Source organism: Oncorhynchus nerka, linkage group LG6 (genome assembly GCF_034236695.1).
Source record: "Oncorhynchus nerka isolate Pitt River linkage group LG6, Oner_Uvic_2.0, whole genome shotgun sequence".
In the NCBI taxonomy this organism is placed as follows: Eukaryota; Metazoa; Chordata; class Actinopteri; order Salmoniformes; family Salmonidae; genus Oncorhynchus; species Oncorhynchus nerka.
The window spans coordinates 48,020,410-48,043,171 of record NC_088401.1 but is presented as its reverse complement, the minus strand read 5'-3'; the positions used below and the strand labels follow the sequence as shown (position 1 = coordinate 48,043,171).

The following is a 22,762-nucleotide window of genomic DNA, read 5'->3' as shown; positions in this document are numbered from 1 at the left end:
AGTAAAACGAGTCCTATATCGACATAACTTGAAAGTCCGCTCAGCAAGGAAGAAGCCACTGCTCCAAAACCGCCATAAAAAAGCCAGACTACGGTTTGCAACTGCACATGGAGACAAAGATAGTACATTTTGGAGAAATTAGGCACATAATAAACAAATTAGAAATTGAACCAGCAACCCTGTAATTATGGTGCAAATGCACTGCCACCTGCCATGAAACTTCAGACCTCTTGGCAGAGGCAGTAAGTACACAGTCACGTAAGGAGGTTGCTGTCTATATAGCATCTCTATATATATTTTTACCAGGTCATTTGGTCATTATCCGAAGTGGTGGAGGTCAACCCTGAAAAGTTTAATGCATAAACCTTGCCACAAAACCAACAAAGAAATCCATGCGTTTTCTGCGGTGCCAGAGCCATTTTCCTAGTGCGTTATTCTTGAGCTATACATTTTTGTTTGCCAGTATATCTGCCAATTCATACAGTCAAACTGTGTTTAGGAGAGAGCCTCTGTAGCCTATACAGCATTGCGCGCAGATCAGTGAGGCTTGACAGGAGCAAAAAGAGGGACGACTGCCCGCCCCCTCCGTACTTTTCAAGCAGACAGTTAAGGGGAAAAACAGAGAAACAAAGAGAAAGCGAGACTGTACTGCAAGTGGACGGATGTGACAAAACCATTATCATACAATTTCATCCAATTGGTTTCATAATTGAAAAAACGCACCAGTTTGCAACTGCACATGGAGACAAAGATAGTACATTTTGGAGAAATTAGGCACATAATAAACAAATTAGGCACATTTGGGCAGTCCTGATCGAAAATGTTGAACATAAATGCAATGGTTCATCGGATCAGTCTAAAGCTTCGCACATACACTGCTGCCGTTTAGTGGCCAAAATCTAAATTGCACCTGGGCTGGAATAATGCATTATGGCCATTCTCTTGCATTTCAAAGATGATGGTACAAAAAAAATACAAAAGAACAGTTTTTTAAAATTTGTATTATCTTTTACCAGATATATTGTGTTAGATTATCCTACATTCCGTCCACATTTCCACAAACCTCAAAGTGTTTCCTTTCAAATGGTACCAAGAATATGCATATCCTTGCATTATGCCACCCTAGAGCCTAATGCATCACCAGTTTGAAAAATAAATGTAGCTTCTGTTACTGATGAGCAAGGATACCAATCAGTCTTGATGGGATTAATATTTTACATCTATGCATTGCATTCATGTATTCTATGGTTTCAAACACAGGCCAAATTCCGCCATTGATCCTCTTCAACTCTTGACAATGTTTCCGCTCCATTTAACTAAATGACAGATCAAGAGGCACATGCAGTGCTCTATTAAACCCTTATTAAAAAGTTAATCTTTGGAGGAAATATGTGACATTTTCCTCCCTTGTTCTCACCTGAGGCACTTTCCACTTGGCAACGCTCAGTGTTCTAAAGCAGACAAACCTTCACTTTCTTTAATGCCCAAAATATTAAATCTAGTGTGATGCCAAGTGGAAAGTCTACCAACCGCTAAAATCCAGTTTAGGATATGTAGTGATAGGCTTTTAGATGATTTATTTCTGAACATTGTTCATATTACCTGAATATTGTGGAGTTTCTTGTCAGATAGAGATATTGAAGGAATAATCCCTACTGAAAACATAGATGGATCCCAAGACAAAACGAAACCATTTTTAGATCAGAAAGCTATTCCCCGCAAAATGGTCTGTCGACAACACATAAGACGCATGGACATGATAATGTCCTGAGTGATTTGTTCGAAAAAACTATTTGACAAAAATAGGGATTTGTTGCATAACAGTATCTCTTCTCATTAACGCCCATTCTGGACATAAAGGCATAATTGTTTGTTTTTAGGTTGACCCTTGAATGAAAGCTTACTCGTGTTTTATATCCTCTACTCATATTGGGCCAAATTTGTGAATGAATTTAAGCCTGCCCACCCAAAAGGAAATTAAAAAGTATGTGTTAATACTGAGAGGGAACTGCCAGAGCAGAGCTTGAACCAGCAACCCTGTAATTATGGTGCAAATGCACTGCCACCTGCCATGAAACTTCAGACCTCTTGGCAGAGGCAGTAAGTACACAGTCACGTAAGGAGGTTGCTGTCTATATAGCATCTCTATATATATTTTTACCAGGTCATTTGGTCATTATCCGAAGTGGTGGAGGTCAACCCTGAAAAGTTTAATGCATAAACCTTGCCACAAAACCAACAAAGAAATCCATGCGTTTTCTGCGGTGCCAGAGCCATTTTCCTAGTGCGTTATTCTTGAGCTATACATTTTTGTTTGCCAGTATATCTGCCAATTCATACAGTCAAACTGTGTTTAGGAGAGAGCCTCTGTAGCCTATACAGCATTGCGCGCAGATCAGTGAGGCTTGACAGGAGCAAAAAGAGGGACGACTGCCCGCCCCCTCCGTACTTTTCAAGCAGACAGTTAAGGGGAAAAACAGAGAAACAAAGAGAAAGCGAGACTGTACTGCAAGTGGACGGATGTGACAAAACCATTATCATACAATTTCATCCAATTGGTTTCATAATTGAAAAAACGCACCGGTTTGCAAATGGAATTTTAATCCTTGATAACTTCTCCACTGATCATGTAGCCTAACAACACTTGGCCGAATTTAGTAAATGTATTTTGGCATGGTGTTGCTCGTTTTCGTGTGCTACAGCTCCATGTGATTAGAAACCTGCTATGGAGGACCTCTTTAGTCAAAATGAATCTGACCACTGACGATGCGGCTCATTTATGGGGAAATTATTCCTTATTGGAACAATACGAGGCGACAGTGGGGACACCGTGGTTGTCAGAGTCGCCTGGTGAGGTGGACCTTACCCGTGCCATCCCGCTCGGCTTCGTCCTGGGGGCTTTCATCGTGTTCGCCATTGTGGGCAACATCCTCGTCATTCTGGCGGTGATGACCAATAGGCACCTGCGGACCCCGACCAACTACTTCATTATAAACCTGGCCATCGCTGACCTGCTGCTGGGCACCACAGTGCTGCCGGTGTCTGCCACCCTGGAGATTCTTAACTACTGGGTGTTCGGCCGGATCTTCTGTGACATCTGGGCGGCAGTGGATGTTTTGTGCTGTACGGCGTCCATCATGAGCCTGTGCGTAATTTCTATCGACCGTTACATCGGGGTGAGCCATCCGCTGCAGTACCCGAGCATAGTGACCGAGAAGCGAGCACTGCTGGCCATGCTTGGGGTGTGGGTGCTCTCGGTGGTCATATCCATTGGACCCCTCCTCGGGTGGAAGCAGCCGCCGTCGCCGGACAACACTGTGTGCCTCATCACCGAGGAACCGTTTTACGCACTATTTTCCTCCCTCGGTTCCTTCTATATACCACTGGTGGTTATATTGTCCATGTATTTTAGGGTTTATGTAGTCGCCAAACGGACCACCAAGAACTTGGAGGCCGGGGTGATGAGGGAGAGGATGAACACGAGTGAGCTCACGCTCAGGATCCACAAGGGATCTCAGGTGCAGGATGACAGCAGCAGCACTGGGAAGGGCCGTGCAAATCAGGCAAGGAGCTCCCTGACGGTGAAACTTCTGAAATTCTCCCGGGAGAAGAAAGCAGCTAAAACGTTGGGAGTCGTGGTTGGCATGTTTACGCTTTGTTGGCTGCCGTTCTTCCTTGCGTTACCCATTGGTAGGTATATATATATATATATATTTTTAAACACATTTTATTGACACCTTTCCAAACGAATATCCAAGACACAGCAGGCCAGCAGTTTTAATGAAATACTATAATAAACCAAATAATTGGCTAATATAGCCAACAATTAAAACAACGCTCAATATGTGATAAGACACATTATAAAATATTATGGTAAATTAATATACATGTTGGTGCCATATTCAATTTAACAAGCCATAATAGGCACAAACCATAATCTACCCACACCCAAAACAGAATAGTGGTGCAGGGGGTGCTGGAGGCGAAATGCAAAACTGGAGAAAGTCTCAGTGCACCTTCAGTCAGATGCAAATGTATTTTATTTACCAACTGTTGAAAAGTGTCTGAGAAGCTTTTTCATGAATATCTGGAAGTAAATCTAAGTGGTCCGTCAGTTCCATAAATTCCATCTCCAGACAGTGGCATATATATGATAATATTCACCCATTGAATTACTGCCCTGATTTATCAGCATGATGCTGTGTCCCAAATGGTATCTTAGGTGGGGTCCAGTAGGGGCTGGTGGAGGCCTGTAGGGGCTTGTTGGGGCTGGTGGAGTGTGGTAGGGGTCTATGGGGGCCTGTAGGGGCCAAAACCAGACTTCACTGACTGATAGCAGTAAAGAACCCACTACCATAGTGTAGAGAAAACATCTCAGAGGAAATTAAACAAAATATGTTGTGGAGAGGGGACTCGTGCTGCTGGGCACGTTGTGGTGAGGGACAGAGCAGTGCAGACCGATGAGGGAGGCTAAGAAAACATGCCTCTTTATTTACTGCTGTTGTTTTCAGAGTAGAGCTCGCTGTCAATCCCGTTCTCTTGGGCCTCTCTCTAAGAGGTCTGGTCCAGTATGGTACTGTATTAGTTACCTCTTATAACCCACAATAAACCAAAAAGCACTTAAATTCCATATACATGCATTGGCTTGGGACAGTTGTGAAGGCATGCACTAAACCAAATCATGCAGATCTTCCTTAGAAAGTATGTAGAGCACCTGAATTGTGAATGAGTTTGTACTTATCCGTAGTGTTTGTTTTTTTATCAAATTGAATGATATTTGGTGGAAACCAGTTCAAAGTAGAGTGACCCAAAGATTAAAAATGACTGTAGCTGGTACTGTACATTGAGAAAGTTTGATCATAAAGTTACTGATCCTCTCCCCCCGTGTCAAAAAGACTTGGATTTAGGAGGCAAGCATTGTCAAGGATTTACTTCCGGCTTTATGCAACATCACATAAAGCCGGAAATTTAATACGGCAATGGTAGCATCTTATCTGAACTAATTTAAATATGTACCACCTTAAAACCGTCATCTCATGTGCCCCTACCCCTTGCTTTGGCGTTGTTTACAAACCTTAAGCTAGCTAGCTACTAGTAGCTAGCTCAAGCAGAAGGTACGACCAAATATACTGCTAACCTTTCATCTGTGGTATGACTGTTAGCTACAGTAGCAAGCTACTTACCAGCATGCCGGCAAAAGCACACTGTGTCGTAACTAGTGTAAAATGGGTGTAAAATGAACCTTACATAGTGTAACATTAACCTTAAACTATTTCCCAAAGAGTGAAGACATCCAACAGCAGTGGTTGCTTTTCATTTCTTAGCTAGCTTACGAGATGACTGAAAATTACGGTCATGGCACGCGTGTGCACATTTCGAGTGAAGTTGCTTTATCAATTTGGGGAGAACATTCGATGGGTCTTGCCAGGAAGCTAATCCTGAAGACGGATGCATCATTGACAGTGGATCTGGCAAGCACGGACCATAATGTAAGTATCAGAGTTTGATGAGTGTGACACAGTAGCCAACATTTTGGGTGGGATCACGTTAGATAATGCAACTGTGGCTGTGACTGCTTTGACTTGTGAACTGTATATTTTCTGTAATAAACCTGATAGTCACCATATGGTTTTTGTTCCTTCATCCCTAATACTCCAACATTGAGTCTTAGAGCTGCCAGCACACAGCTGACACAAAAGAATGTTGTCCACAAATGGGGTTGTGTGTGTGTGTGTGTACTATTTGTAATTTACCCCTGAAAATCATATTTTGCCATTCCATTGTGTTTAAATTTTTGTTTTAAATTACAGTTGATGTAGCTTGTGTCATTGGGACTAATCATGATGATGAGGGGGAATATTATTTCACTTTCCATCTCCTTTTATCTTTCCAATTTCATCAAGCTGTAATGATAGACATCTTAGAAAAATCAACATCTCTCTGTCTGCACAGCTTCCCAGGCAACTGCAGCAGGAATGATGCGATACAAAATCATCTTTCCCAAGGCAAAGAAGGGGGGAAATGCTGTGAACCCTGTGAAGACAGACCCAATATACTGTAAGTCATAGTTATTCATTTCAATTCTGCATCAATTGAGCATTTCAGGCACAAAAAAAGTCAAATTAGAAACATTGAAAAGTTTCACAAAAAAGTACAGAACCAAATATTGCATATTTAAAATTGAATACATCAAAAACTCCAGGAAACACATTGTAGAATGACTAGATCACTACATCACTGAATTGAAGCATCATCTCAGAACAGTAAATAAAAGGAATTAAATTCACTTCCCACTTAACTAACATTTCCCCTTTCAAAAACATTACAGGCTATGTTGACAGGCTCCTGGATCTCCTCTTCAACGAGATCACCCTTGATAAAAACACAACAAAACACTCTCGCTCACGGCCGGTTGTGATACAGCCCGGGATCAAACCAGGGTCTGTAATGACGCCTCTAGCACTGCAAACCACTGCGCCACTCGGGATTTACTTTATTTTGTTTTTTTATTCAAGCATTCAGACGGGAGATGAGTGTTACAAATTGTATAAATAAATGGGTCCTGGGACACTATTGCGGCCGGGTGACAATATTAGTATATAAGTTTTGTATTTTTATGTCAAATTATTTCTCACCTTTATTTCTCATGATTGTTCATGTTGCTCAATATTTTGGCCATGCTGGCCTATCGTAAAATATTGAAATAAATGTCTGATCAATATACTCAATTACGAACATATTGTCATTTCTAATGCTAATTGTCCGGTACACTTATTGTATGCTGTTTTCGTGTATATTCCCTGTATTCTGTAATTAGTTACAAAATAATCCAAATGTTTGTCTGATATCCAACAGTCCTGAGCATTTTGCAGATAAAATGAGTTGAGGCATGCTATTTAGGCTCAGAATGACATGTGGCCCGTTGTTTACCTTCTTACCTGGCAATGACCACGAGGGCATTTCAAAGAGCTCAGTTAAGGTGAGCTCATAAATATGAGCTCCCCGCAAACTCAGCCTGTTCTTTCAGGCTTCCTGATAGTTAGAGATGAGAGAAAAGGTCAAATGTATTTTAATAGCATAAAAATATTATGGGTGATGTTTTGGTCATTCAAAGGCTATTTTTACTTGGGAAATAGGATGACTGTGTGGGACCTTTAAGTTGTTTACAGCAGCCATGTGGGAACGTGCTTGGTGACAGGCCAAGTTCTTAGGCCTCCCCTCGCCACTACACTCACACGCGTGCACCACATACAAACACACACACACAGGAACATACTGTACGCAGGCAGGCGCAACCTCACACACACATTCTCTTTCTCTATAAGTCCAGGATATTATTATGAATTTGCATAGTATGTATTCCTATCTGGGATGAGGTCGCTGGTCACCGAGCAAGGTCGGACAGCAGGAGATTCCTCCAATCGCTCCATGGAACGTTAAATTTTACAGCAGAAGCATGGAACTCTAGGAACATTCTGGGGTTGTATTCCGTTGATCGTCAGGGCTCTTCGGAGAGGGAGGAGGGGGATGTGAGAATTTGGATGACTCTGGACTCTGTTTATTCAAGACCAATCAACAGAAAACCAAGGGTTCATTTTTGCAAACTCTTGAAAAACGTCTCAAAATCTTCATCAGCCAATTAAAATCATCTACGTAGTTGCAAGTGATATAACGCTACAAGTAAGCTTTTCCCATGAGATAACTTGACACACTTATCCCTATGCTAACAAGACCAGCTGGCCATGATTATTTCCTATAACAAATTCCACATCAGTCAATCTTAGACTATATATCCACGATCCAATGTCATTAAAAAAAAGTCAACTTGGCCACCAGAGGGATATGTTAAACCTCCAAATTCAAAGTATAATTTTTTTGTTGTTGTAACAAGTCAAATGTCCCAATGTTGCATGATGCATCCTTGACTACGCTACTACTAACATTAGACAATATTCAAAAGGCACGTTGTCGCACATATGACAAAAAGTGTAATACACTGTTTATTAAGGGACAATACAATACAGCGCATCATGCTACTCAACAGTACAACCTTATCCCACCTTACCACTTACTTTAAGCTGAACTGCAAGAGGTGTGAATCCAAGCATAACTGTGGCCTGTTTCAGGAAGCTAGGTGTATGGCGCATGTCACTACTTCACAGGAGAGGCATTTGAAAATACTAATACAATTGTTAAATTACAAATATAGTTGGTTTAACCACGGAAAAAGCAAGGAACCTTCCCGCCATGATTGGCTGAGATAATGGCAGGGCCATTATGAGAGATAAGTTCGGATTGGTCTGTCATGTGGCATGCATCTGTCTATAACTTGAGCTGCTCAGTATGTGTAGATAATCCTTACAACCATGGCTTTTTTTTAAAGATAACTTTAGCCATGGAGGACTGCAAAAGTTTTGCTACTGCTCTCAACAACATTGCTGCCCTGAATCTAGCAGGTGCTATCGGCAAAGACCAGTGGTAAAAAGTTGTGATGGATTACTTTCTGCGCACAGTCAGTGTGAAAACAAATAAGCTGTACAAACAAAACAGAAATGACACAGGACGTCTTAGTTAAACGGGTTCCAGTCAGCCGTGAAGCGTTCATCCATCTATATGGGTAAGAGTCTAGCTATATTTTCAGATATTATAAGTTTATAATTTTGTCAGAAATTAATGTATGGTGGTTAGCTATAACAATCTGTTTGTGATGCTAGCTAGTGCTGTATGGGTTGGGATTGTGGTTAATTGTTTAGCTAGCTAGCTACATGTCTAAGAAAAGACTCCACTTCACCAGATGATTACATGACCCATCAAGTTAGCCAGGTGTGTCTGGGGGTGATTACGGCCGTCTATTGTATTTCATGAACATGTGTACATGTCTAGACAATAGTGACCCATCCACTTAGCTAGATGTGTCTGGGGGGGGGGGGGGGGTTATAGCATTTCTTTCACATGACTCATCAATTTAGACGTGTGTCTGGGTAAGCGTCATCTAATAAAATATTTTTGTCTGGATACTTTCTATTTTTGATATTGCTACTATGCAAGTAACCTTTTCACTGTACCGTTTACACGTTCTGTATCCTGTGCATGTGACAAATACATTTTGATTTGATGTGATATAGTTTGTGTTTACCAGAGAAGGCAATGTGAAGAACAACATGACCTGCACCACAGTCAGATTAGGGTATTGGCGAAGGACTAGATGGTGTATTTTTACCTGGAGTTTTTCTTTTGTAGGCTACTACTTTTACCACTTTTAGTCTTGAACTCTTGTTTACTACACTACCTTATTCACTCTGTTTAGCACATGGCCTCACGTGTATCCTTAAAGAGATGGGTGGGGCTAAGGCTTAAGAGGGTGTGAACAATGCTGGATAGGTGTAGACAAAGAAGAGCTCTCCACTAGGTGTACCAAAACATTCAAAGGCAATTTTCTCAAAAGTGGCGTTACAAGTTTATCAACTTTCAAAGCAGAATTACTTTCCCATTGTTCCTCGACTGCAGTGCATGATATACCATTTTGTAGCTTTAAATCTCTACTTTTATCCAATGTAAAAAAACAAATGTTGCAACATAAGACGAAATAGAGGTGGTCACATGCATCCATATTGATGACATACCCACACAATTTAAAAAAAAATATCCAGTATATTATGACAATCCCATAGGCTTTTCCTCACCCATGCTTCCTCTATTCTTCCTATCCCATAGTTTGAAAATGGAGGGTTAAGGATGGGTTGTCGTTCAAAAAAGAAAATAAGCTCCTGATCCTAATAAGCTCCTGCTTCTTTTCTGAGCCCTGCTTAAATGTCTTGCTCATTGGCTCAATGTCTAAGCCCCAGTAATAGGAGCCTGATAGGAGCAGACAGACAGACACGCACACACCACACTCACACACACATCCTCTCCCTCCCAGCCCTGCTCCCACAGCCTTCTTCAGCCTCGGTCAACCCACTGTGGGGGATTTCCTGTGAGCCGCTCATTTCACCCAACCGTCCCCCCAACGCATACAATATCTGCCCAATGTTATGTCTGAGTACATTCAGGTGGATAACATATAACAAAGCAAACACTCTCATGTAGGAACTATTTTCCTTTATTTGCAATCAGTGAAAGCCTTACCATGTTGATTTAAATTAGTTGATACACTCTACGTTAGCATTCCAGAACACGTCAATACACTCTAGCAGCTGTTATATGCTGACTGCACTGGCTGCTTTCTAATTTTACAGAATAAAATATTGACTTTTCACTACGTTCAGACAACATAATAGGGCAACAATATGTGATTATACAGATATACTAATCACAATATTTCACATTGTTTGTCTGCATAATTGAAATCTAACATTAATTTTGCATAAGACTAAAGTCTACTTGATCAATAGTTACGTTGCGCTCTTATTAAAGGGATACTTCGGGACTTTGGCAATGAGGCCCTTTATATACTTCCTCAGCATTTTTATGACACTGTGCAGTTTGAAGGAAGTTGCTAACTAGTGCTAGCGCAATTGCTAACTAGCGTTAATGCTATTACTTCCAGTCATTGCGCTAAAGCTAGTTAGCATTGGCTTGCGAAACTACATCTAACTTCCTTCATACTGGACACAGAGACAAAACAATGGTATCTATTACTTCTTCTGACTCTGAGGAAGTAGTTAAATGGCCTCAATTTCAAAATCCCGAAGTATCTCTTTAACCAAGTGGGAATTTACAACATACAACTTGGACAAATCTACTTGAACTTCTCTCCAACTGGTAATTACTAGTGGGAACGTCATACAGAGATTGTGGGTAAATGAAGATGGTTCACCAATGCAATAGCAGCTGGGTCTGGTCTACTTAGTTCATTGACTGTCATTGAACCAGAAAAAAACAGCGAGTGGAGTGTCTGGCTTCCGTTTCTGACTCATCTATCATCCTGAGCTCCCACTTATCCCACATGATGGGTAGCCTAGTGGTTAGAGCGTTTGACTAGTATCCGGAAAGTTGCAAGTTCAAATCCACTGAGCTGACAAGGTACAAATCTGGCATTCTGCCCCTGAACAAGCGGTTAACCCACTGTTCCCAGGCTGTAATTGGCAGTTAAATGCAACAACAAATCTCTTAAACTGAGTTTGTTGGTTTTACTATAAAAACATTTGCCTAAAACATGGCTGTAGCTAGCTACTGTCTACCTACCTAGGTAAATTTGTACAGTCTGGTCACTGTGAAAACATTGAGGTTTGTGCCATATTTATATTTGGCTAAATATTGTTCTAAATGTAATCTCTGTGCCTGTGCACATGTATGCATATTCAATTAGCCTACACTAATGTTGACGTTATGCTGGCACAGTTTAACTGTAGTTCAAACCGTACAATCAAGTATAATTTAGTATATGTTTTGTCTTAGAGCCAATACCATGTGGAGCCTGAGGTTCTTCCTGCAGTGGATTCTAGTTGGAAAGAAACATAATTCCTTTGCCTGCATGCGTCATTGAAGCAGAACTGTATCCCTCTCGATGAATTGGGCATTATGCTGGAACAAGCAGCAGGCCTAGGTGACTCAAGAGGAGCTGCATGGCAGTTTGATCATGACAACACCCCTCCCATAATTTGCTGATCAACAGATGTCTGTACTTTACATCTCAGACGCACACAATATATTCCCTGAACTTTAAAACACGGATCACACTATTTTCTTACTGTATGTTTCTTTGTGAATGGCAATCTCATCATGACCACTTCTCTCATTGTCTGCTGATCACTAGTTCTCTGCACTTTACTACTCCTGAGACACACTGAACTGTACTATATTGTTCATACTGTATTTGTTTTGTATGTTACTTTTACCATATAACATTCTTGTTGAATATGTAGTTCTGGTTTTGAATCAACATTAAATAGTTTACACTCCCTTGTATGTTAGAATGACGAATAAACATTATTTGAATATATCTGAATTTCTAACATCTGTTTGATGCTACAGAGCCCTATCTTCTGTGGGTACATAAAGGGAGACAAATGTAGAAGTTTGATAGAAAATATCCCTATATATTTTAAGGTGGTTCTGCATTGGTCTTATGTTCAGCCACACTGTCCTTTATCTGGCTTCGGTAGACTGGCAATGGTGTTTGGTATGGTGGGCAGGGGAAGCTGAGACTCTCAGTGCTTGTGGCAAATAGTCTTGTCCTGTCTGCGGTGTACCGGCCAGCTGGATAAGACTCTGAAGGAAGTGGTGAGTGCAGGGCTCGTAGACCTTCTTAACCACCAACTTCCTTAAGCTCTTGCAGAAGATTTGCTGATGGAAAGACATGGTTCTGGTGTTACAATTTTACACTCAGTTGGGGAAGGAGCATAGTGAAACAGTCTTTTGTTGGTGAAGGCATCAACCAGTCAACAAAGTAAATTGGGGGAATGCAGAAGGTGTGGAAAGTCTTAGGAGGACAATTCTTACACAGTATGTATTAGTGTGTATGGGAAATTGAGGAGAAATGGCACCTCAATCACTATCATATACAACAATACATTTCCGGTCTTTAAGCACAAACCTGCACAACCAAAACTCCCTTCATCATCTCAAAGACCTGTCTGTAAACCTCACCCAGCTCATTGACTTTGAAAGATCATTCTTATCAATAGTAACCCTTGGCGGGGGATTTCTGTACACGTCTTTGTATTACACTACTGTTCAAAAGTTTGGGGTCACTTAGAAATGTCCTTGTTTTTGAAAGAAAAGCACATTGTGTCCATTAAAATAACATCAAATTGGTCAGAAATACAATGTAGACATTGTCAATGTTGTAAATGACCAATAAATAGTACCCGTAAACACCAGTCTCAATGTCAACCGTGAAGAGGCGTCTCCGGGATGCTGGGCTTCTAGGCAGAGTTCCTCTGTCCAGTGTCTGTGTTATTTTGCCCATCTTAATCTTTAATTTTTATTGGCCAGTCTGAGATATTGCTTCTTCTTTGCAACTCTGCCTAGAAGGCCAGCATCCCAGAGTCGCCTCTTCACATTGAAACTGGTGTTTTGCAGGTACTATTTAAAGAAGCTGTGACTTGTGAGGCGTCTGTTTCTCAAACTAGACACTAATGTACTTGTCCTCTTGCTCAGTTGTGCACCGGGGCCTCCCAGTCCTCTTTCTATTCTGGTTAGAGCCACTTTGAGCTGTTCTGTGAAAGGAGTTGTACACAGCGTTGTACGAGATCTTCAGTACATTGGCAATTTTTCGTATGGAATAGTCTTCATTTCTCAGAACAAAAATAGACTGACGAGTTTCAGAAGAAAGTGCTTTGCTTCTGGCCATCTTGAGCCTTTAATCGAACCCACAAATGATGATGCTCCAGATACTCAAATAGTCTAAAGAAGGCCAGTTTTATTGCTTCTTTAAACAGCACACCAGTTTTCAGCTGTGCTAACATCATTGCAAAAAGGTTTTCTAATGATCAAATAGCCTTTTAAAATAATAACCTTGGATTAACCAACACAACATGCCATTGGAACACAGGAGTGATGGTTGCGGACAATGGGCCTCTGTACGCCTATGTAGATATTCCATTAAATAAATCAGCCGTTTCCAGCTACAATAGTCATTTACAACATGAACAATGTCGACACTGTATTTCTGATCAATTTGATGTTATTTTAATGGACAATAAATGTGATTTTCTTTCAAAAACAAGGACATTTCTAAGTGATTCGGTAGTGTATGGTTTGAGACTGCAGAGAGAAGAATTAGGTGGTTGTCAAAACTGTTGTAGTCTTGATGTTATACCTTTCAGTGTCCCTTGCTGGTTTCTGACCCACAACTACAAGGTGTGTCCGCTCGCTCATGCTTGTGTATTTTTACGAGGAGAAAATGTAAAAAGAGAAAAAGGGGTAGACTAAATTGATTACATGGTCTGGAAAGCACATTGTGATCCACAGGCTACCTCTAACCACTTGGAACCTCATAACACAGACACAAACCAGTACAAACACTAGCCAATTCATGTTAATACTATGCTTACTGTAAATAGAGCTTGCAAATATTTTTTGCCAATTTACCTTCACCTTGTGCAGAGCTAGGGGTTGGAAGCACACGCTGGTGGACTCAGATTCTGTACCACCTACAACAAAATACACAATTTAACCAATTGATCTCTATTTGGCTACCTTAGCACACCTAACATGGAAATGTCAATGTTGTCACCATGCTTTTAGCTAGCTAGCATCACTAAATTGTCAGTAAGATTGCTAGCCAGCTGATAACTAACCAACCATAGATGATTTATATACATTCATTATTGCTACCAACACACAGACTGAGTTAGCTGTATCGGCAAATATATGTTTCAGTAATGGTGTGATTTTCAGACAAGAGTCGAATAGATGGCTACCACATTGAGCTACTCTTATTTGCTAATGTTAGCTAGCTTACGTTAGCTAACATTTGTCAAAGATAGAACAAACAAATATGTTTGCTATGCTGAAGGTAGCTACCAGACTATAAGTGACCATGACATAGGCGAAATTGATTGACAGTCTGTATCCCAAAGACTTTCAGAGTTCCACTCGGGACTGTAAGCTAGGCTAGGTAAAATAGTCCAGCTAGGCTAGCAAGCTAGCTAACGTTAGGTTATCTCTAATAGCAAATCTTCTGTTTTATTGTGAAGAAAAAAATGTATGGTATCTCTTCTCAGCTGGCATCAAAATGGATTCTCCATCAGTTCAGCCTGAAAATCCCTCTAGTAATCTTTGGTCACATCGGGGTAAATCTCTGGTATGTAGAACGGTGAAAGATAACTCCTTTTTGCACTTGTTTGAAATTAACACAGCCAGGCAAAGAACAGCACACAGGCATGATGAGAAACATTAAAAGAAATGTAAAAAAAAAAAAAAATCCCTAGAGAAGCTCTGAGATTACTGTGTGTTGTTCAGCCGAAGTAAACAATGCCATCTAAATCCAAGTTTGTGGGCACGCCTCATCTACCTAGCAGGGCGGTATCTGCATTTGCTATCAATGCTGAACTTTGTGGTTTATTATGAGCATACAAATACACAGGCAATCTGTTCTCGCTCTGCGCTCGTTCTAGCTTGTAGTGTGGATAATTGTTATGTTTATGACAAAAATGTAACATTGTTAATATTGTCATGATCATATGCAGTGGCAGGGGGAAATGTCATGTCTCATCATGGTACTGTCTTTGATGACCCTAAAAAGTTTCAAGTTGATAGGCCATTGTGAAGTGGATTTACAACTCGGCCATTATAACTGCACCATCTCTTAACTAATCTCTTAGATTTTCTAAAACGGTCTATTAAGAGCTGTACTATGGGCCTACAAACCAAATGTTGCGTTATCTGTAGTTATGTTTCATGATAATAGGTTTTCCAAAAGGAAAATCTATCCTGGCAGACCATATGGTTCATTGATGCATATGTGTTCAGCATAAAGTAAGAAAGACACCTACTTACAAAGTCTAGGTCAAATGGGGCGGCAGATATGAGGGTTTAAGTGAGACTGCTATAACAGCGCCACCTATAGGCCAATCTCTGCCATTCTTTTTGACCCAGTTACTCATGGCCTCTAGTTTCTGTGTGCCAAATTAGAAGTTGAATTGAGTTCAGGCATTTGTGGAAATTCAGGTATTCAATTTATTGTACATTTTTACTTTTTTTCTTATATGAAAATTATCTTAATATCAGGTATTTTTTTATCAGAAAATAATATGTGCTGGTGTCACGTTCTGACCTTAGTTCCTTTGTTTTTGTCTTAGTATGGTCAGGTGAGTTGGGGTGGGCAGTCTGTTTGTTTTTCTATGTTTGTTTTTGAGTTCGGCAGTATGGTTCTCAATCAGAGGCAGCTGTCAATTGTTGTCCCTGATTGAGAATCATACTTAGGTAGCCTGGGTTTTACTTTTGGTTTGTGGGTGTTTGTTTCCGTGTGAGTGTTTGGGCCACATGTTACTGTTTCGTTTTGTTCACATCCTTTATTGTTTTGTTCCAATGTTCAGTTTGTTTATTAAAAAGACATGAACACTTACCACGCTGCTCCTTGGTCCTCCTCTCTATCTCCAGACGACATCCGTTACAGCTGGGTGTATTTGCATACATTAATACATTAATCTAATAAGGGTAGAACAGGTCTTACAACTGCGCTCTCTCTAGGCCTATCTGCGCTCAACTGCGGTGTCTAGACTGCATCATTAATTATTCATTACTGTTGTCATGTTCACTTGCATAATTCAACAAGTGTATCAAGCGAAGTATAACCATGTGATTTCATATCAAAATCCTTGTCTCTAGATTACATTTATCTGTACATATCGTTTGTGAGATTAGACATATCACCGCAATCCAAGTGTTCATTTTCAGGAAGTTGCGTTCACTTCAGCGAATCTAATTTGTACATTTATCAACTATATTAAATCAGACTTTTTTTCAATTGTACACAAAAAAAATCAACACCCGTCAAAGGAAAGTTATTTCATCTCTTTCTTGTGATGAAACTGTCGAGACGGTGCGTTAAATCCCTGACACATCATTGGTGTTTTTATAGATGCAATGGAAAGCCAATGTATTCCACTGTTTGCCAGGCCATTACAAACGTTTCAGCGGTCGTTACGTTAACAGGAAAAAACGAGTGGCACCAACAGGGGTTGGAACAGAAATCATTTTCCAATCGTTTCTTTCTGAATGGAACTATACTTTTTTTTATTTCCATTCCACTGTTCCACCAGCTAAATAATGATCTGAACCGTTTCGAACCCCCCCCCCCCCCCCAAAAAAAAACCGAATGGTTTATATATCGTTCCTTTCCGTTCATTTTTAAACCTCTTATATTAAAGTTGTTTGTAACACATAGCTTGACATTAAATTACTTCACCAGTATCCGTGTGGATAGAGAAGCTTGCTTTGGAGTGGGTGAGCGATTTAATCTGTATAGGAAAGTCATTAAGAGCACATTGTATTTTACCGTAACAGCATGGTTTAATCATTATGAAAGAAACAAACTGTGCTGCCAGTCAAAACAAATCAAATTGTATTGGTCGCATTCACATGTTTAGCAGATGTTATTGTGGGTGTAGCGAAATGATTGTGTTCCTAGCTCCAACAGTGCAGTAATATCTAAAAATGCGCAGCAATAAACACAAATCTAAAAGTAAAATCATGTAATTCTAGGACAGGCAATGTCGGAGTCCGCAGGATAAATATATTTATATATATATACGAACAAAAAATATAAACGCAACATGCAGCAATTTCATTTATTTTACTGAGTTACAGTTCATATGAAGAAATCAGTCAATTGAAATAAATTCATTAGGACTTCATCTATGGATTAGACATGACTGGGAATACAGATATGCATCTGTATTAAAAAATGGACCTCGGGATATTGTCACGTTATGTTTGCGCATTCAAATTGCCATCGATAAAATGCATTTGTGTATGTTGTCTGTAGTTTTTGCATGCCCTTGCCATAACCCCACCGGCACCATGGGGCAACATTGACATCAGCACACCGCTTGTCCACTCGACGCCATACTGCGGTTGTGAGGCAGGTTGAACATACTGCCAAATTCTCAAAAAAGTCATTGGAGGATATGTTAGAGAAATAAACATTAAAATATCTGGCAAAAGCTCTGGTGGATTGCACGCTCCCTCAAATCTCTGTCCAATTGCATGCTCCCTCAAAACTTGAGACATCTGTGACATTGTGTTGTGTGACAAAACGGCACATTATAGAGTGGCTTTTTATTGTCCACAACACAAGGTGCACCTATGTGATGATTATGCTGTTTAATCAGATGCTTGATATTCCACACCTCTCAGGTGGATGGATTATCTTGGCAAAGGACATGTAAAGTAATTTGAGCACATCGTTTGAGAGAAATAAGCTTCTTGTGCATATGGAGAATTTCTAAATATTTTGTTTCAGCTAATGAAACATGGGACCAACACTTTATATGTTGCGTTTATATTTTTGTTCAGTACATATATATATGACGGGCTGTATAAACATTATGTGGATAGAATATATAGTCACAGTGTAGTGCGTGAGATGCAACTGAAATTTTGCGGGTGAGGAGAGAGGATGGAGGAAGCTTGCCTTGAAGCCCTGGGCATCTTGATATGACATGAATTATCAGAATTATGCCCACAGAATTAAACCTACGGAGGAAAGGCTTCTATTGAGGAACTTTGAACTTGAGAGTTGGTTTAACTTTGGACCAGAGCAAACGTCAAGTATTTTCCTGTATTTGGCTCCATTCATTGTTCCCTCTATCCTTACCACTTAAAAGTTTCCCCATAGCATGATGCTGCCACCACCATAGATGGGTGATGAGTCATGCCAAAGAGTTACATTTTTGTCTCAGCAGACCACAGATTATTTTGCCTTATGCTCTCAGTCTTTTACATGCCTTTTTACAAACACCAGTCGTGTTGTCAAGGGCCTTTTTCTCGAGAGTGGCTTTCGTCTGACCACTCTCCCATAAAGCCCATATTGGTGAAGTGCTGTAGAGACTGTTGTCCTCTGGAAGGTTCTTCCACCTCAGCCAATTAACTCTTTAGCTCTGTACAATATTTTCACACTATCTTTTAAAAAATCTGCAAGCTCTGTTAAGTTGGTTGTTGATCATTGCTCAACAGTCATTTTCAAGTCTTGCCATAGATTCAAGCCAATTTAAGTCAGAACTGTAACTAGGCACTCAGGAACATTCAATGTTGTCTTGCTAAGCAACTCCAGTGTATATTTGGCCTTGTGTTTTAAGTCATTGTCCTGCTGAAAGGTGAAATTGTCTTCCAGTGTCTGTTTGAAAGCAGACTGAACCAGGTTTTCCTCTAGAATTTTGCTTGTGCTTAGCTCTATTTATTTTTATACAAAGAAAACTCCCTAGTCCTTGCTGATGACAAGCATACCCATAACATGATGCAGCCACAAACATGCTTGAAAATATGAAGAGTGGTACTCAGTGATGTGTTGTGTTGGATTTGCCCCAAACATAACGCTCTGTGTTCTGGACATAAAGTTAATTTCTTTGCAACATTTTTTGCAGCTTTGCTTTAGTGCCTTATTGAAAACAGGATAAATGTTTTGGAATATTTTTTTATTCTATACAGATATATATATATATATTTCAATGTTTAAAAACATGTTTTCACTTTGGAATCATGGGGTATTGCCTGGAGATGGGTGAAAGATTTGTAAAAAAATATATATATATTTTGAATTCAGGCTATAACACAACAAAATGTGGAATAAGTCAAGGAGTATGAATATTTTCTGAAGGCACTGTATATATTACCACTAGTTTATTACTGTAAGTATTTATATATCCCTGCTACCAGTCACTTTTCATCCCTGTTTACATGTACTGTATATCTGCCTATCATGCCAACACTGTCACGATGGCACCCACCCACCCACACAACAAATCCACCCATTACTTATGCTGCTGCCGTACTGTTTACTATTATTATTATTATTAATCCTGCTACCAGTCACTTTCTCCTAATCTCCGCCTACAGGTACACACAGTATCTACCTCAAATGCTCCAGCAGTCTTTTTAGACCGTATCAATTGCCAAGTGAATTTAGTCTTGTTTATAGACTACGTTTGGCATGTCCATGTCTAGACTGCAATTTACAGTAGGCCTAGCCCCTATATTAGTAGGAATGCTTTAGCTTATGTTTAACAATGTATTTCCATATTGAAGCAATGCAATTGTAACATTGTGGACTGTAAAAAATGTCTAAATATTGGGCAGGTTATTTAACCAACTTGGCTATAATGGACTAACATTCAAATTAGAGTTGATGACAATGCAATACATAAAAGACTAAATACTCATTTACATTTACATTTAAATAATTTAGCAGACGCTCTTATCCAGAGCGACTCACAAATTGGTGCGTTCACCTTAAGACATCCAGTGGAACAGCCACTTTACAATAGTGCATCTAAATCTTTTAAGGGGGTGAGAAGGATTACTTTATCCTATCCTAGGTATTCCTGAAAGAGGTGGGGTTTCAGGTGTCTCCGGAAGGTGGTGATTGACTCCGCTGTCCTGGCATCGTGAGGGAGTTTGTTCCACCATTGGGGGGCCAGAGCAGCGAACAGTTTTGACTGGGCTGCGCGGGAACTGTACTTCCTCAGTGGTAGGGAGGCGAGCAGGCCAGAGGTGGATGAACGCAGTGCCCTTGTTTGGGTGTAGGGCCTGATCAGAGCCTGGAGGTACTGAGGTGCCGTTCCCCTCACAGCTCCGTAGGCAAGCACCATGGTCTTGTAGCGGATGCGAGCTTCAACTGGAAGCCAGTGGAGAGAGCGGAGGAGCGGGGTGACGTGAGAGAACTTGGGAAGGTTGAACACCAGACGGGCTGCGGCGTTCTGGATGAGTTGTAGGGGTTTAATGGCACAGGCAGGGAGCCCAGCCAACAGCGAGTTGCAGTAATCCAGACGGGAGATGACAAGTGCCTGGATTAGGACCTGCGCTGCTTCCTGTGTGAGGCAGGGTCGTACTCTGCGGATGTTGTAGAGCATGAACCTACAAGAACGAGCCACCGCCTTGATACTTGATACTCAACTTGAAGAAACCACATTTTTACCCATGGAGCATGTTCTGATTGGTCAGTGAGGAGCCAAGCCACGACACACCCACAACTTGTTTATTCATCAAAACCCAGTCACTGCCAGCTACTGCACTCATCATTTTGGTTGCGAAAATATCAAAAATATAACGCTACCATCAGCACTATGATTTACCTTTGCGTTAGGTTTGTTAAAATCGAGCACAGTATGTAAAAAATGTCACCTCTCAATCGCTCTAATACACAACAATACATGTCTTTAAACACAATCCTGCACAACCGAAACCTCCCTCATCCTTATCTCAAATACCTGTCTGTAAACTTCCCTCAGCTCATTGACCGATCAGTAGCCCTTAGCAGTGGGACTTTTGTAGACATGTCTTTGTGTTGTGTTTTTGAGAATCTGCAGAGAAGAAGAATGAGGTGGTTGTGTCGTTACTGTTGTAGTCTTGATGCCATACCTTTCAGTATCCCTTTCCGGTTTTTGTCCCACAATGTTGTTGTGCTCCATAATGGCAAGTTGTGTCCACTCCCTCATGCGTGTGTACCTAAAATACAACCGCTTTAGGGTATATTTCAGCAGGGCACTGTGGAAGGACTCCAGGTAAACCAAGTTTTACAAAGAGAAAAGGGGGTAGACTAAATTGATGACATGGTCTGGAAGGTACTCTATGGTTCACAGGCTACCTCTAACCACCTGTAACCCCATATCACAAACCCATACACACACTACCCATTTTATGTAAAATTGAGCTCTCTTAGCTGTCAGGTCATACATATTTTTGCCAACTTACCTTCACCTTGTGCAGAGCTTAGGGGTAGGAAGCACATTATGATGGAATAAGATTCTGTATGACCTACAACAAAATACACAACAATATACAATTGAACCAATTGATCTCTATTAGACTGGCTAGCATTGCCAGCTTGCTGTTAGCAAGATTGCTAGCCAACTGAGAACCAACTAACCAATCATAGACGATTTAAACAAATTCCTCATTGCTACCAACACACGAACAGAGAGTGAGTTAGCTTTCTAGGCCATTCTATTTTTAGTAGCAGTGTTTTCAAGGTAAGAGTGGAATAGATGACTACCAGATTGCGCTACTCTTATTTGCTAACATTAGCTAGCTTATGTGAGCTAACGTTAGAATGAACAAACAAAAAATGTTTACTCTGCTGAAGTTAGCATTGGCGAAATTGATTGACAGTGTGCATCCAAAAGACCGCTATATGATTTTGTTGACGTCTGTCAGAGTTCAATACAGGACTGTGTCTAGTTGGTCCAGCTAGGCTAGCTAACGTTAGGTTACATCTAATAAAAAATCTTTCATTTTGTTATGAAATAAAAAAATAGATGGTTTCGCATCACTTCTCAGCCGGCGTCAAAATGGATTCCTCATCAGTTCAGATTAAAAAGTCCCTTTGATCATCTTTAGTCACTGTAAGCATAATTCTTGATAGCAGCAAGCAGGTTAGCTTTTTTTAGTCATGAATCTTGTTCTGGACGCCGCTCTGCATAGTGGTCACTAGTTAGCACAGCCACAAAGACAAAACATCAGATTTTTAACATAACCTTAACCACCCTAACCATAACGCCTAACACTAAACTTAAATTAAGACCAAAAAGCTCATTTTTTTTAATGAATTTGTACAATATAGCCAATTTTGAATTAGTTGCTGCCTTATTTAGGGGGGACTCATTCAGTTCTACGGGCAGCATCATGGGAAATATCAGCTCGGTAGAATGGTGAATGATAACTCCTTTTGCATTTGTTTGTAATTAGCACAGCCAGGCACAGAACATCACACGGGCATTATGACAAACGTTAATGAAAAACAAATGTTAAAAAAAATATATTGCCTAGAGAAATTCTGAGATTTCTGTGTGTTGTTCGTTTGAAGTAAACAATGCCATATAAATCTAATATTGTGGGTACACCCCATCTACCTAGTGGGGCGGTATTTGGATTCGCTATGAATGCCAGACTTTGTGGTTCACTATGAGCAGGTGAATACACAGAAAGTCAAAACTTCCTGATTCTACCAGTTAAATTAAAATGCACTCTTTCCAACTTGTGGTTTGGGTCATTTTTATGTATGACAAAAATACAATGTTGTTAATATAGTAATGACTATGTGCAGTGGCAGAGCCAGGGTGAATTTTCCTTTAAAGCTAAAGATCACAAATTCCTGAAA

The 22,762-nt window shown here is 40.4% G+C and overlaps 1 pseudogene; it reads left to right on the top strand.

The window, feature by feature from the left end:
- The first annotated feature begins 2,491 nt into the window (after positions 1–2,491).
- LOC115130504 (alpha-1A adrenergic receptor-like) overlaps positions 2,492–22,762 on the top strand; it is a 35,059-nt pseudogene continuing 14,788 nt past the window's right edge.